At 44.2% G+C, this 15,106-nt stretch overlaps 1 protein-coding gene across 6 annotated transcripts in view; it reads right to left on the reverse strand.

Annotated features, from left to right (window-relative positions):
* Positions 1 to 15,106, reverse strand: part of RERE (arginine-glutamic acid dipeptide repeats) — a 398,807-nt gene that overhangs the window by 56,904 nt on the left and 326,797 nt on the right. The gene's annotated exons all lie outside the window — the stretch shown is intronic.

Consider the following 15,106-nt stretch of genomic DNA (forward strand, 5'->3'; position numbering starts at 1 on the left):
CCTCAAGGAGCTCCACCGCAGACAGGTAAACACATCAATCTCTGGGCCCTTCGAAAAGCATCAGAGGAACAAAGGGCCGTGGGTGGGGCCAGGAGGAGGAAGCAATCTACACTGCCAGTGTCTTAGAGGAAGTGACAAGGAAGAGCATGAGCCTGCCAGGTGTGCTCAGCAGGGCTTCAGGCAGAGGTGTCAGTCAGGAGGGGGGTACAGAACATTCTGGGAACTGGGAGGAGGGCAGGGTGTGCAGAAAGGGGTGCAGTAGGTAAGACTGGAGTGGCAGGAGAGGATCAGGCTGCAGAGAGCCTTTCAGGCCCAACCAAAGACTTATGGTCTTAACTGTGGGTGGGCAGAGAAGTCCAAGCGCCAATGGTCCATGAAGAGAGACTGGATAAGAACTGCTCCAGGGGCAGTGTGGCTGTGGCCTAGGGACAGACCTGCTGCAACAGAGAGACTAGTTAAAGAGGCTGGTGATATAACCCAGGTGTGAGATGAGAAAGGCCCAAACTCAACCTCAGCCACCAGAATTAATGCTTCCTCATGCACTCTTTTAAGTATTTCCCGAGTACCCAGCTCTGGGAAGAATTTAAAAGTGGCCATGGACCTGTATTAAAATTGACTCACTTTTAGCAGGTAAGAGAAATGTGTATGGAGTCATCACAGAACAGTCTGAGACTTAATTCAGCCAAGCATAAAGCAGTGGCGTGCAGCACGGCAGCCAGGAGGGGTGGACTGTGCGGTCTAGCACACCTTCCCCAAGACGGTGAGGTGGGGCCAGACAGCGAGAACAGACAGAGTTTGCAGAGGCGGAGGGGTCTGGAACGCCCCCCATGAAAGACAGAGGTGGGGGATGAGAACTGGCTACAGGACAAGAGAGTTTACACAAAGTTGAGGTGGGTGACCCCACACGAGTCAGAAGGTGGCATGCCAGGGCCATGCGATCTGAAGGTGGGCTAGATGCCGAAGGACACAGAACAGGTTCACTAGGAGAGGCGGGCACAAATGGGGGTGGCATCTGAAGAAGGCTGACTCTAGCACATCAGGCTAATGTGGTGGGGCGAGCAAACTTGAGTTCAGATTCTGATTCTGTTACCTGTTATGATGTAATACTCTGAACATCACCCAGTCAAGTAATAGTTATTAAGTACCTACTATATGCTAGGATCTTACATATATCAATTTAATATTGTTATAACCTACAAATAAGTATTATTATTATTATCTCCATTTTATGTTTTAAAGCTTATTTATTTATTTTTAGAGAGAGGGGAAGGGAAGGAGAGAGAGGAAGAGAAACATCAATGTGTGGTTGCCTCGAGTGCCCCTACTGGAGCCCTGGCCTGCAACCCAGGCACATGCCCTGAACTGGGAATTGAACCATGACCCCTTGGTTCACAGGCCCACACTCAATCCACTGAGCTACGCCAGCCAGGGCTATTATCTCCATTTTAAAGGCAAGGAAGCTGAGGCACAGATGGTTATGTAATTAGACCAAAGTCACTCAACACCTCAGAGGAAAAGACAGAATTCAAAACCCAGGCTCCAAAACCCATGCCCTGTACTGCCACACTCTCTGTAAAATGGAGGTTAGAGTCTACAGATACAACCATTTCCAGTCATAGCACCATTATCTGTGACCCTGCCTTTTCTTGTAGCCCCAACATCAAATCACCAAATCTTCAGTATTCCTCCTAAGAAAGGTCTCTGAATACCCTCCTTTCTTTCTTCTCCAGTGCTAGTCCGGGTCAAGCCCTTATCTCCCTCTCCTACTAGCTAGCCTATTAACCCAGCTCCCAAACCCAGCCATTTACTAGCCTCTGCAAGGAATTTTTCATAGCCGCCAAGTTAATCATGAGCCCTCTCTCATCCTGCCCCTTTCCCCTACCTAAGTAGCTGTTTGACCTACTCAGAATAGTGTTTATACCCCTTTGCCCCCAATTCAGGGCACTCCGGGATCCTGTCGCTGTCTAACTTTTTAACCAGACATCCAGTGATGCCAATTAGCCCACATTGCAACTGTCTGAACTCTGGACTCTCTTTTCTACTACTCTCTACAGCCTACCCAAGATATTTCCAGTTTACCTCAAGCTCAAGTTCAAACCCCTTCCACTCCAAAATGAAATTTCCCTGACCATTCCCTCCCATTCGTGTGGCATTTCTTTATTTGTATAAAGGCTAGTGTACTGATAGAGTCTACATGCTCTGAAACACAGGCCTGTATCTTATGCCTCTTTGCCTTCTGACAGACAGCATTAGGCAGTTGGAGCTCCCGTGTCTTTGATATGTAAGTGAGATAAATCATGAAGTGAGGAGCCTGGGCTAGGGTGGTCACAGTGGAAACAGACCGTTAAAAGTCAAAGGGTTCATTCTGAACTGTGGTAACAGAGTTGACTTTCTTGGCTCCACGACACAAAACTCTCCTGATTTTCCTCATATCACCTGGCTTAATTCTCTATTCAACCTCTAAATGTTAGGGCTTCCCAAGGCTTTGTTCAAGGCTTTCCGCTCTCCCAGCTCCCTCCCAATACTGCCTCCCACTGCACCCTTGGTTTTAAATATCCTCCAAGACGCTCACGACTATTTCTAAGGCTAAATCTATGGTCCAAGCCCATTGGGAACACTTGCTTGAATGTCTCAGACATTTCAAATTAACTGCTTTCAGAAATAGGATTTTGACATCCGGTGGTGAACACAGACCACTTCTGTCAATGTATTTCAATGACTATGCTATCAAATGCAAAGTACCATTGGCTCCACTTTGAAAAAAAAAAAGGAAGTAAAAGCTTCATGTGGCCTTCACTGTTACTTCTCTATGGAAACCCACAAGGCCTCAAAACTGGTAAAACATCTGCTTCTCAGAGACCAGCCTTTACCTTGTGGTTTACCAGAAATGGAGAGTAAGTAGCCTTTAAAATCGAAACCAAGCCAATCCACTCAGAACAGTCAATGATTATGTCAATATGCTAAATAGGCTTTCTGAGGCTGTAATCTCCCTTCTCTCTATTAATTCATCTCTCTTCAAATGAAGACCTTACTTTAACAATTAACTCTACTGACTTCAAAATACACAGCTATAGTCATACCTTGGAGATACTGCAGGTTGGGTTCCAGACCACCACAATAAGCAGGTATTATAGTAAGTAAGTTGGAATCTTTTTGTTGGTAGAGGGTCTTGCCTTCTATTTGTATTTTTAAAAAGGGGGAAGGGGCCTGGCCAACATCTGTGAAGTACAATAAAGCAAAGCACAATAAAATGTGGTCTGCCTGTATGCTTAACTTCTGAACGACAGCACATAGACACGGTCTGTATCTTAGTGGTTGAGCTGAAATTTGGCATTGCTCGTGCTGAAATTCCAGGCCTCATGAATTATTTCTACGTCCCTTGGCTTTTCTGTCCCTGATGGCGTACAGATATTAGAATGCTAGGATGCCAAGGATGAAGGAGAAAGAAGACTGTGCTCATTTACAAGGCAATAATGTGGGCTGGGTCACAGCTCTGTGAGTCCAGCTGCCCCGCTTTTTACACTCCAGAGACCTGCAGTCCCGCCACTCTCTGGAGCACGAACTGAGGCCTTGGGGTGTCTGTTTCCGTTACCCTGACTGTGTGCCTTTGGGAGCACGAAACAAGTCCTCTTCTATTTCTGAATCCCCACAGCCAGATAAGATCCAAATATAAATATAAATTTATTTATGGCAAAGAGACTATTCTTTGCTTTGTTTTACAAACCTAAGTTGTGGCTGTGCTCTAGTTTTTATTTTATTTACTGAAATATATTTTGACATGTAACATTGTATAAAGTTGAGGTGTACAACACATTAATTCGATACACATATATTGTAATACGATTGCCATTGTAGTGATAATTAGAGCCTCTCTCATGTTACATAATTTTGCCCCAGTTTTCAGACAAATTCCTATCATTTTCTATTATTAAGCTAAAATTTCACATCATCATCAGGAGTTACCTACCTATGCATTCCTAACTGAGAGTATTTAATTCCTGGCTTTTTAAAAAAAGTGTTACCTGAGCACAGTATTTACTGTTAAACTGGGTTTTAATAAAATCTGGAAAGCTCCATTTTTCATTTTTGCTAGAATGGAAAGAACATGAGATTCAAACCCAGAAGTCCTAGAATCTAGTCTGCTTTTCTGTTCCATAAAGGAAATTCTGACATGATTGTTTATAGACACAGCCGCTTTTGGAATGGGAGATACTTAATAGGGATAAACATAATTGGGTCAAAATGCAGTAACATTTTCTCTTATGATAAAGTAAATATTCAAAAGCTCCTGGTGCTGTTGCTGAGCCTGCCCCTGTCAGAGCCCCCTGAACCCTGTGCCCGTGGCCCACCCAGATGCTGCCCCTCTGCACCCTCGGGATGGCCAGGTGGGCCCAGGGCAAACAGTCCCGCCGTTCTGGATCGTGACGTGAAATAGGCAGGAAACACCACCTTGTACAACAATGAAAACGGCTGACACTGCATAGCGCTAGGACACGTCTTAAGGACCCCAGGTGCACCGACTCCATTTTAGAGGTGGCAATCTCCATTTCACAGATGGGAAAACTAACCATGTTACCAAACCCCTGCACCAGGAGGAGAGGGTCAAGGGAGACCAATGTAAACAACTGGGAACCTCAGAGATGGAGTGAGACCCAAGAATGGAGTCAAGGACAGGGTGCAGATCATGGGTCCAAAGGGCATCTGCTGTTGCTAGGTTTGCATTTCAAGGTTTTAAGTGTTCCCCCAAAATCTACAAATGTACAAGTAAAGGCTATATTCTTGTAACTTAATTTATTCTTGCCTCAGTTTATTCATCTAAGCTGGCAAAAAATATCTGCCTATCCATTTCAAAAATTTTTTCTGAACATCAAATTGGATAGCAAACAGAAGAGCACTAAAGTGGGGGTAAGTCCTTCAAAAAATAGGGTGTACTTATCTCCCTCATCTGCACATGAAACTCCCAACATGGTTCATCTCAAGGGCTGGGTCTGCCCTGGGCCTGCAGCACAGAAGACAGGCAGGAAGATGGGTCTATGCTTCAGAAATGGCTAAAAGATAACTCTGCATTAACCCCTGGCTGAGCGCTTTCAAAATTAACTCCCTCTGGTGAATTTTAACTAGTGCATCACAGTCAGAAACTCACCAGGACTTCTGAAAAGCAACGTCTACTCAATCCTCTTACATAAGTGTTTGGAAAACACTGTCGGTATTAAAATGATTCCCACTGTGAAAATGGCTGCTCCTGCTCTACCCTGTTTTCTGCACAAAATTTTATGTTAATAACTTACTGGTTCCCAGGGGACTGAAGAACACGCATATTTGCAAGTAAGCAAACCACAGTTCACCCCATCCCCTCTCCCGCCTTGCTAGAGATATAAAAGTGTAAGCCCACAAGCCAGGCAGGGAGTATGAGGAGCATGCCCACTGCTCTTCTCAAAGTTGAGAGCAGCAGGATCATATCAAAGAGTGTCCTAAATGTGGGCCTATGTTAATGAGTAAGGTGAAAAAAAGAGAAGACTGATGCCAAGCGGAAAAAATGAAAGCCTTTCCAAACACACCGGGATTACACAATGCCTACCTACCTGCTCATCAGTGGCTCTTTCTGAACAACTGCTAGATGAGAACTGATTGCATTTCATCTTTATAATCCTGTTTGTTACAGATTCCCGTCACCCCATATCTAAAACACTTCCTGCTGGAGGTATGCTACTGATGCCACTTTGAAAAGTATCATTTGGTTTTGGTTTTAATTATTTAACACACTGATGAAAGGGTAGCTGGGTAAGGCGTTACTTTTTGATAAACACCACCTAGAACCAACTTGTGTGGGAGGAGACTGCCGGCAACCATGGTGGGCGTTCCCAAGAGTTCTAGTACGCTGCTCCTCATCTCCGACTCCAGCTTTCAGCACACTCTGAATGTATTAGCATTATGCCAGGTCACCACAGTAGTTATACCGGGTTTCCAACTGTGTGCGAGGCCGGCGCCCACAATCCTTGCATTGTTCAAGGGTCAACTGTAGTTAATAGTTTCACTAAACTAGTTACAGTTTTTAAAAAAGCAAACAGGATAACTAGTTAAAATAACAACCACAGTTTTCCTGATGATTCTCATCTCTCATCTAGATCTGACATTTTTTCCTTGCTCAAACGTGCACCTACACTTTCCATTCAGAGTAACAGCTTCTGTTGTCTCTCAATACCATAATCCCAACATGGACAGTGATGAGTCCTAGACCAAGTCCTCCTCAAGAGAAGTGTCACCAGACCCATTCTACAGATGAAAAAAAGGAAGTTTAGCTAAATTAAATACCCTGCCCTAATCCGTAGTTAATCAGGAAGGGAAGAGAGTAGATGAGATTTCAAAATAGAATTACTTGAAATCTAGGTACAGAAATATTCCTTTCTATCTACTCATATCAGAGGAATTAAAGGTCATTGTATTTTCTTTTAAAGAAGCCTCAAAAGGAAATTTTACATACACACACTTGCTCTTTGAAGCAACAGCATGTGTCAGAGGCTGTATGCTGTTAGAAACTTTCCCCCAAAACAACTCGGAGAGTGCACAGCCCTGTCCTAAGTACCCACGGCCCCCGTGCGGCTCGCCGCCCCTCTCGGGGCTCCCTCGGGCCTGGGTGGCTACGCGGCCTCAGCAAGCAGAGGCTGTCTCTAGCGTCCAGCCCCGCAGCCCCGCCCCACGTGGAGCCGCGGTGAGGGGGGAGGCCCTTCCTGTGCAGAGACAAGAGGGCAGCTGCACTCTTCCCTGAAGAGACCCTTGAGGGAGCGATGTGTGCCGTCAACGGTCTTCTCTGGAAATTCAGAAAACTCACCAAAATGCCTTTGATGTTAGATAAATCCTGGTTTTAGCAAACAAACCAATAAACAAACAAAAAACCCTGTTTCCCCCACCTCATCCAAAAGATGTGATGGTACTTAGCACAGAAGCCCAAATGCAACCCTGACCATTTCTAAAACAAGGCCTCTCTATGGTCAAACCCGGTAGCTGGTCAGCTGCCACAGAGGAATAGTATCACAGCATTCTCTACCCCATTTGCTTTCCTTTCAGTCTTCCAAAGGCCCCAAACACGCGAGAACTAAGGAGGTAGGTGGCCATGTGATCCTGCCCTGATCCTGCCCCGTTCCTTACTTAGTTCAGGAGTGTGGTGACACCGGCCAGCTCTTGGTTTCAATCACTGCTCTACCACCCTCCGCCCTGGAAGATGACCTCTAACATGAAGGGGGACTGCAATGCCAGGTGCTAGGGGGTTTCCACTGGAGGCCCTCCGACCCCCAGCCGGTGTGCCTCAGAAACGTCCACAGCAGCCAGGCGCTGCCACCACTCGCCCCCTGACCCGTCTGGAGCAGCAGAACCCGAGCACGGCACGCTTCCTTGGAAGGGAGCTTTAGAGCGTCTTCGCTGCTCAGAACTCCTACCTTACAGACAAGTGCAGACTTAAAACAAAATTAAAACACACGTACCCACAAAACCTTTTTATTTGTGACAGGCTATTTCCATCTCATCCCACATGCTGCTCTTAAAGTGCAACGAGGACACTTCTGCACTGAGACGGCTGTTCCTTGCCCTTGAGGCTGGGTGGACCTTTGTAATTGTTTTGACCAACAGGACAGAAGTGTCACTGGTGGTCTGAGGCTGGGGCATAAGCAATACAGCTTCTGCTTGGCTCTCCCTCTCTAGGCACGGAGCCTGAGCCGCCGTAGTAAGTGTGGCCACCCTGAAGCCACCATGCTGAGGAGACTACACAGGGGTAGAGAGAGACGCCACGGAAGCTCCAGCTCTCTTAGCCCCCAGCTGTCTGAGTCCCCCTGGCCTGGACTCGCGTGAAGAGGCCTTCAAGATGACTCCAATCCCACCTGCCACCTGACTGCAACCTCATGAGAGCCCCCCAAATTCCAACCACACAGCCAAGCCACTCCTAAATTCTCATCCCACAGAAACAGTGAGAAATAATAAATGATCAGTGTTGTTTTAAGTTGAGGTAATTTTTTTAAAAGATCTTATTTATTTATTTTTAGACAGAGGAGAAGAAAAGGAGAGAAACATCAACATGTGGTTGCCTCTCACATGCCCCCCATGGGACACCTGGCCCGCAACCCAGGCTCGTGCCCCAACTGGGAATCGAACCTCGACCCCTTGGTTTGCAGGCTGGCACTCAATCCACTGAGCCACACTGGGCAGGGCAAGTTGAGGTAATTTTTATTGTTGTGAGTAATTTGTTATACAGCTAGAAGGAACCAATATGAAATTCATTACAAAAACCATTAAAAATTGCAACAACAGTGTTAGTTAAGTGTTAATTAAGTGAACCAGTACCCAACCTTCCAATTAGACACCCTTAATCCGTATGCCTTACCACTCTCTATAACCTTACTGTTTTGTGTTAGTACATAGCTCTTATTACCACATTACGTGACACGTGATACCAAATACTTGAGGAAATTCGTCCACTTCTATATGCCAGCACTGTAAACAGCACTTGATGGGCACAGCAGGAAAGCAACATCAGTCACCGGCTGAACGAATAGATGAATCTATCCAGAGTGAGCTAGCTCGGTCTTCCCAAACATTTACTTGGTTTCCCGGCCATTTGCGCCCTACATCTTGATTCAGTGTCTTCTGTTATGGGTTCGCTGTTAAGTTTCTGACTCTCTAATTACTACTAACAAAATTACTTAATGCCAACTTTCCTGTCCATGCAGACATACAAATCCCACTAGAGAAACCACACCATCCCACTCCATGATGCTGGCTCAGCACCCAGAGTGAAGGTGACGATGAATTTTTTCAACACACCTGTGTGCTATCCCCTTCCCAGGTGGTCTCAAATGTCAAAAAATTACTCCATTTTTCATTCAAAAACCACATGGCCCATAAGAAAATGACCTCATTTTGAATGGTTTACATTGCACCTGGGCCCACCAGCAAAGGCCACGGAGCCATCCTATATATCTGTCTATATGATGATTACGTTGAGTCTCCTGGAGTCTTGTCACTAGAGCAGACCTAACAAGGTTATTGTCACTGGGTGAATATCAGACCACACTTCAATGCATTTCAAGTCAAATGAGAACTGGCTGGTTAAGCAGCAGCATTAACAGATATAGAACTAGGGCCAGCAAAATATGTCTGACCAATTATGGCTGCCCGGCTATACCCAGATTAAAAATAACCCAGCACTAACAACAGAACCCAAATGGGCATTACAGGTTCCTCCTCTCGCTGCGAAATCACCGCGGAGTCTCCCTGTAAATGTTTCTGTAAAGTGGCTCATAAACAAGTCATTAAAAAGTTAACCTTCTTTAACAAAGTAGATCTCAGTACAAAAGGAAAGAAGAATAATCTGGAAAAAAAAAGAATGCGGCTTGATAGATATTACAAGGAAATAAAAAGGGGAAAATCTTTAGCAAAGAAGCCTTCTGCAAATATTATAATTAAGAGTCTTAATTAGTGGCTACCCAATACACACTGAATATAAGCCACAAATATAACTTTAATTTTCTAGTAGCCATATTTTTAAAAGATAAAATTAATTTTAATAGAGGAGCCTCTAATGTCTATTTTAACTTGATATATCTAAAATATCAATTCAACAAACCATCAATATAAAAATTATTGCTGAAATAGTTTATATTCTTTTTTTCCTGCTAGGTGTGTGAAATTCAGTGTGTATTTTACACTTACAACACATCTCAGCTGGGACTGGCACCTATCAGTCAGTGCTCAACAGCCACATGTGGCTGGTGGCTACCAAATCAGATAGCACAGGTCTAGAATGATCCTTACTTCTTTTTTTGTAAAATATTAAAATACCCGAAGCACCAGAAGTTTTCTATCAGGGAGGTAAAATACACTGTTAGAATTATGGACAATGATACCACACAGTTCTAAATGAAATAAAATCGTGAAAGTCTGTTATTTTAAATGAAATGAAACGTGTCCTCCAGAAGAACTCAGGAAGTTATGACCTGCCCCCCACACAGGGCATGCCGGGGGCTTGCTTCAGCCCCTGCCATGGCAGGGCTCCTGAACTTTGCTTCTCCTTCACCACCACATGACAAGGGCCAGGGTTTCTCATTTAACTTTGTTCGCTTTACAGGATCTCCGAATAGGGAGGAAAAATCAATTTAGTAAAATGTAGGGAAGTGTTGTAAAAATTTTTTTTTACCAAAGCAAAAAAATCCCTTTAGTAAATGTAGGGAAATGGAGCGGGGGAGGGAGTGTATCTCAATTACAAAAGGCAAACCTGGTGGTAAGGCAGATCCCCGTCTAACTGGTGGTCATTGTTTCCTTTTTTATTACCGTTTGGTCTCATGCTGTCCACATGCAGGACAACTACCACAAAAGTCTCTCAAGGGAGAGTCCCCACATCAGGGTCTGGTAATGGGCCCCACCACGAGGCTGGTCCGCTGGCTTTTGTTTGGAACAATAGCGCTCCCATGATACCTCAGTCTTGCTGAAAATATTGGTATTAAGGGAGCATGAACACAGCTGTGTGTAAATTACACACACAAACAGATTAAGTCTGTATATTTATAAGGAACACAAACATACTAATAGCACATTTACATACACAGTCGGATACACTGGGCTGCATGCAGAGTGTGGTTTGAGTTTCAAAGCATTTCCTTAAAATTTTACAGAATGAAATGCTTAAGAAATGCCTAGCCTACCAAATCAGGCTGAGATTTCTTCTGCTCCCTCCTCCCATGCAGAATGCTCCCCAAAATTAATTTCTCTTCATCCACATTTACAATATGGGAGAAATTATTTGAAACTCTAAGAAAGAAAAATCTCATGATAAAGAGCTCTCAAACTCATTTATAGTAAAAATAAATCAATACAGGATCATTTTCACAGTTAAAAGGTAGTAATTATAAATTGGGGGAAGAGGGCAAGAGATGGTGGTGTAGGCAGAAGCAGAAGGTGGGAAGGATCTGAAAGTTCGAAATTAACTTGTCCCAAAATGACAGCACTCCCTTCTCTCCACACCAATGCACGCGCGTACGAAGAGAAAGACCTGTTAACACAGCACGTAGTTAGGCAGGGTCTCTGGGTTTTTCAGCTGATTCTGTCAAACAGGAAGAAGAGCAATCAGGGTTGTATGGCCACTGCGTTCAATCCAGATATGAACACAGGCACCAGAAAACCTGGCCTCCGCTTCTGTGCCTGATTCTATCCACGCTTCAGATGACCCCAGGCGAGCCATTAACATTCCTGGGGCTGGTTTCTTGTGGAAAGATGGCATCCCAAGTATCCTAATTTACCAGATAAAGGCACTAACTTTTAAAATGTTGAGTGTTCTAGGAAGATAAAAGAAAAAGAGTAATAATCCAACAAAGCAGAAATGTTAACCTATACATATGTGGATAGACATAATAATAACAAACTCACTTATAGGCCTTAATGTTATTCTTTAAAATTTTTAGGGGAAAAAACCCCCTCCAACTGATATTCTTCATCTTTTATTTTTTTTCTTGATGTGGTTTATATAAACTCCTGGTTTAAAAAAGGAAAATAAAAGGTCCATTTCTGAGGCTTGGGTTTACCGTGCTTACAGTTCCACCAATAAATCATCTCCCAATCTGGGCTTGGAAAAGCACTGGCCACGGTTTGATTGCTCCAGCCCCAGGTTGCCAGGCAACCAACACAAGGGGGGAAGTCTGAGAACCGCTGACAGATAGCCAAGTGGCTGAAACAACAGACTTCTCTCTGTCAAAAATGTGTTTCAGAGAGCCACTTCCCCACCTCTGCTCTCTGCTAAACACTACACGATTGTAAAATCAAAATCAAAAGGCCACTGTAATAAAAACACTTCCTGTTCAATTACGAATTGTTAAAAAGCTGTGGGGAGGCCCAGATCACACTGTGTATGGCAACAGAAACGTGATACTGTAAATGAGATAAAGTCAGCACCATGCGAGAAACCTGATCTAAATGCAGCTCTATAGCTTGGAGTCAGGGGACCTGGTGCGTAGAGCAAATCAGCTGCTAAGAAAGCACCAGGAAGGAAATAATGAATGTTGAAATGTTAAAGAAACAAACCAAATAATAACTAAGAAGCTGCAGGTCCATATTATTTAATAATAAAACCAAGAGCATTTGTAAGTGTTTTGATCAACAATCTGGAGATAATGCAAGTTTGCTTCCTCTGGATGGATTTCTTGTGGTAGAATAGAGCAAGGAAGGTAGCGGACCCTCAACCATGCCCCCTGGCACAGGGGCAGGTGGTGGGATTCCCTAATGCTTGACAGTCAACTGGATTACAGGAGACGCTAATATCCTTCAGGTAATGTCTGGTAATACCGGGTCTGAGGTCTGACAGGCTACTGCAACATTTGAAATACCTATGGGGCTTGCCCAAGCCAGGAACACTGCACCACATGCCTGCCGCATGTCACTCACATGCAGCACCCTTCCCTGAAACCACTCCACTGACACCGCCATCTAGGACTCTCTGGAGACTCGCTGTGGCTACTTGGAAGACGCCAACACTAAGAACCCAGCTCATCATTTTTGTGCCATGGGCCCTTTTTGGCAGCCTGGTAAAACTTAACCTCTTCTAAAAATGATGGTTAAATGCCCAAAATAAAGTATGTGGATTAAAAAGGAAAACAGTACTACTGAAATCCAGTTATCAAAACATTTTTAAAAAGTAAATATATATACTTCATTGACATTAAATCGCAAGATCTCCCAGAGGGTTTGGGTCTTTTTTTGCGGGGGTGGGGGTTCATTTTGTTTTACAGTTAAGAGCGCAGATTGTAAACTCGGGGAGGGCAAGAACAGCAGGTCACTCATCACCTACATTACCAGAGCCATGCACAGCCTGGCTCACTGCCCACAGCTGACCAACTGGATCCTGGAAGATGTGGGCAATGCCCCCAGGCTGGCTCCCTCCACACCACCAAACCAGATCCCACTGGCCTGACTGTCCCTGGGTTTTCCTGGTGCCCCGATGGGGACCTGGCAAGAAAGACTTGTAGGTAGGTCTATCTTCTGCAAACTGAGGCGTGTACATACAAAAGATATTCTTAAGGGTCCATGGGCTCAAATAGTTTTAAGGGAATTCACTTCTAGGCCTCCCATTGTCACATTTTCTTTCCTAAATGTATCTGCCTGGAAACAAACTATGGTTTGGAAGGTAAAGGGCCGCCTTCCCTTCCACAGGCACCCTCCTCTCACTTCTCAAACAGAGGCACCATCCCTCTCTCCCATCCGAGGGCTGTGAGGCAGCCGGGGCCTCACGCAGGGCACCACACGCAGCCTCAGTTCACAACACAGGTGTGGATGCTGACACAGTGATTAGCTCAACGTTTGCCATAAGAGCCTTAACCAACTCAGGTACTTTTAATTCTTTGCTTTCAACAAAACTGAAGGCGGATTTAATAGAGATGTCATCTGATAGCTTATTAAAAACATGTCTGAAGATAAATTATATTTTTTGCATTATTATGGAAACATTCAAATAATGACACTGTAAAAAAAACTATCATTCCCATCTACTTGTTCATATAAACAAGGTTTCTGAGCATTTCTATCTACAAATAAACAAGAATAAAACTGATAAAGAACATGACCTCATTTGAACAATAAGTAATACTCATCCAAGAACTAATGTGTTTAAAAATCTCAATCCCCAAAATTCCAATAATGAAAAAGTAAAATTTTATTAACATTTACAATATCTTATTTTGTTCAACCCTGCACTAATTATTATGAAAATATCATAATTACTGGAGAGAATTTTTCTTTAGCACAGAGCTTCAGTTCTAAAAGAAATCGCAATAGGTACACGTATTTTGATACATGTGCTTTTTTGTTTCAGGGAGTATGAAAGGCTAATTTGACACAGACTCTCAAACACAAAATGCTTTACATTAAGGAGCCCATTTGTGTATTTTTTAAAAATAGATGATAATTGGTATAAATCTTAAGGTATTCAAAATACACTGCATATACTTAAGAATGATGAGAGTTTTTCTTTCAAATGTCAATATTTGTAGCATGTCAGAACTTATATCCTCATGATGAAAAACGCATACACCAATTTAAACTTGGGAGAAAGTATATGGCTTTTAAAGCAAAATTCTTTTAGGGCTTTATGGGAAAAAAGTTTTAGCTTTGTGTCTGAAAGGATGGCATAGGAATTCTTGGGAGTGCCAAGGTGGCGCCAAGGTGGGAGTGCCTGCTTCCACACCTCAGGGAGGTTAATCAGACTCCGGTTTACTCTTAGTGACCCAAACTAGGGTCACTAAGAACACTTTCTACAGCCAAGACAGGTGGCACCGCTAACAACGGGTTTATCAGGGTGATCACTCTGAAGGTTATATAAGTGTGTCTAAACACTGGTTTCTACACCTGAAACTCATACAATATTGTACATCAACTGTAACTGAAAAATAAAACAAATCATTTTTAAATTTTTTTTGGTGTAACTGTTGTTTACCAAGATAAAGGCCTTCTTGACTTGAATCAAAACTGGTTCTGGCACTTCTCTATTCAAGAAGAGTGGAGAGCCCAGACTCCTCAGTATGCCAACTAAAGTGCCGAGCAACTTCCCTTCGATCGCTCCAGCCTCTGCGCCCACCTCACCCAGGTGTTCGGATTAGCACTTGTGTTAGAATGGATTCTGAGTTCCCACGGAGACCGCGCTGCGTCGAGCAATGTCTACGATGAGTGCAAGGGGGAGGACGGGGATGGCACTTGGGCTGCACATCTGCCACCGCTGTCCTAGGTTCAACCGAAGCCAGGCTCCTTCTGCTCCCTGAACACGCCCGCACTATCCCACCTCTGTCTCTCCTCGCACGGTGCTCGGCCTGGGGATCCCGTGCACTGACTGTCTCCATGGAGCTGCTCCTCACCTACCAGCGGTGTGACCTTGAACAAGTGTATTCACTACCTCACACTTAGGTTCCATCCTCCTCCCTCCGGGCTCCCACCCTTCTGTGGACCCCACCATGGGACTTACAGCACTGGGCCCGGGCTCTCAAGTCCATCACTACCATTAAAATCTCTCTCCTCGAGGAGGGGTGGTCCCGTCCAGGGTCACCTGACAGAGTCCTTTCCACATACAAATCGTATTTCTTCA

This window comes from Phyllostomus discolor, chromosome 5 (genome assembly GCF_004126475.2).
Source record: "Phyllostomus discolor isolate MPI-MPIP mPhyDis1 chromosome 5, mPhyDis1.pri.v3, whole genome shotgun sequence".
NCBI lineage: Eukaryota > Metazoa > Chordata > Mammalia > Chiroptera > Phyllostomidae > Phyllostomus > Phyllostomus discolor.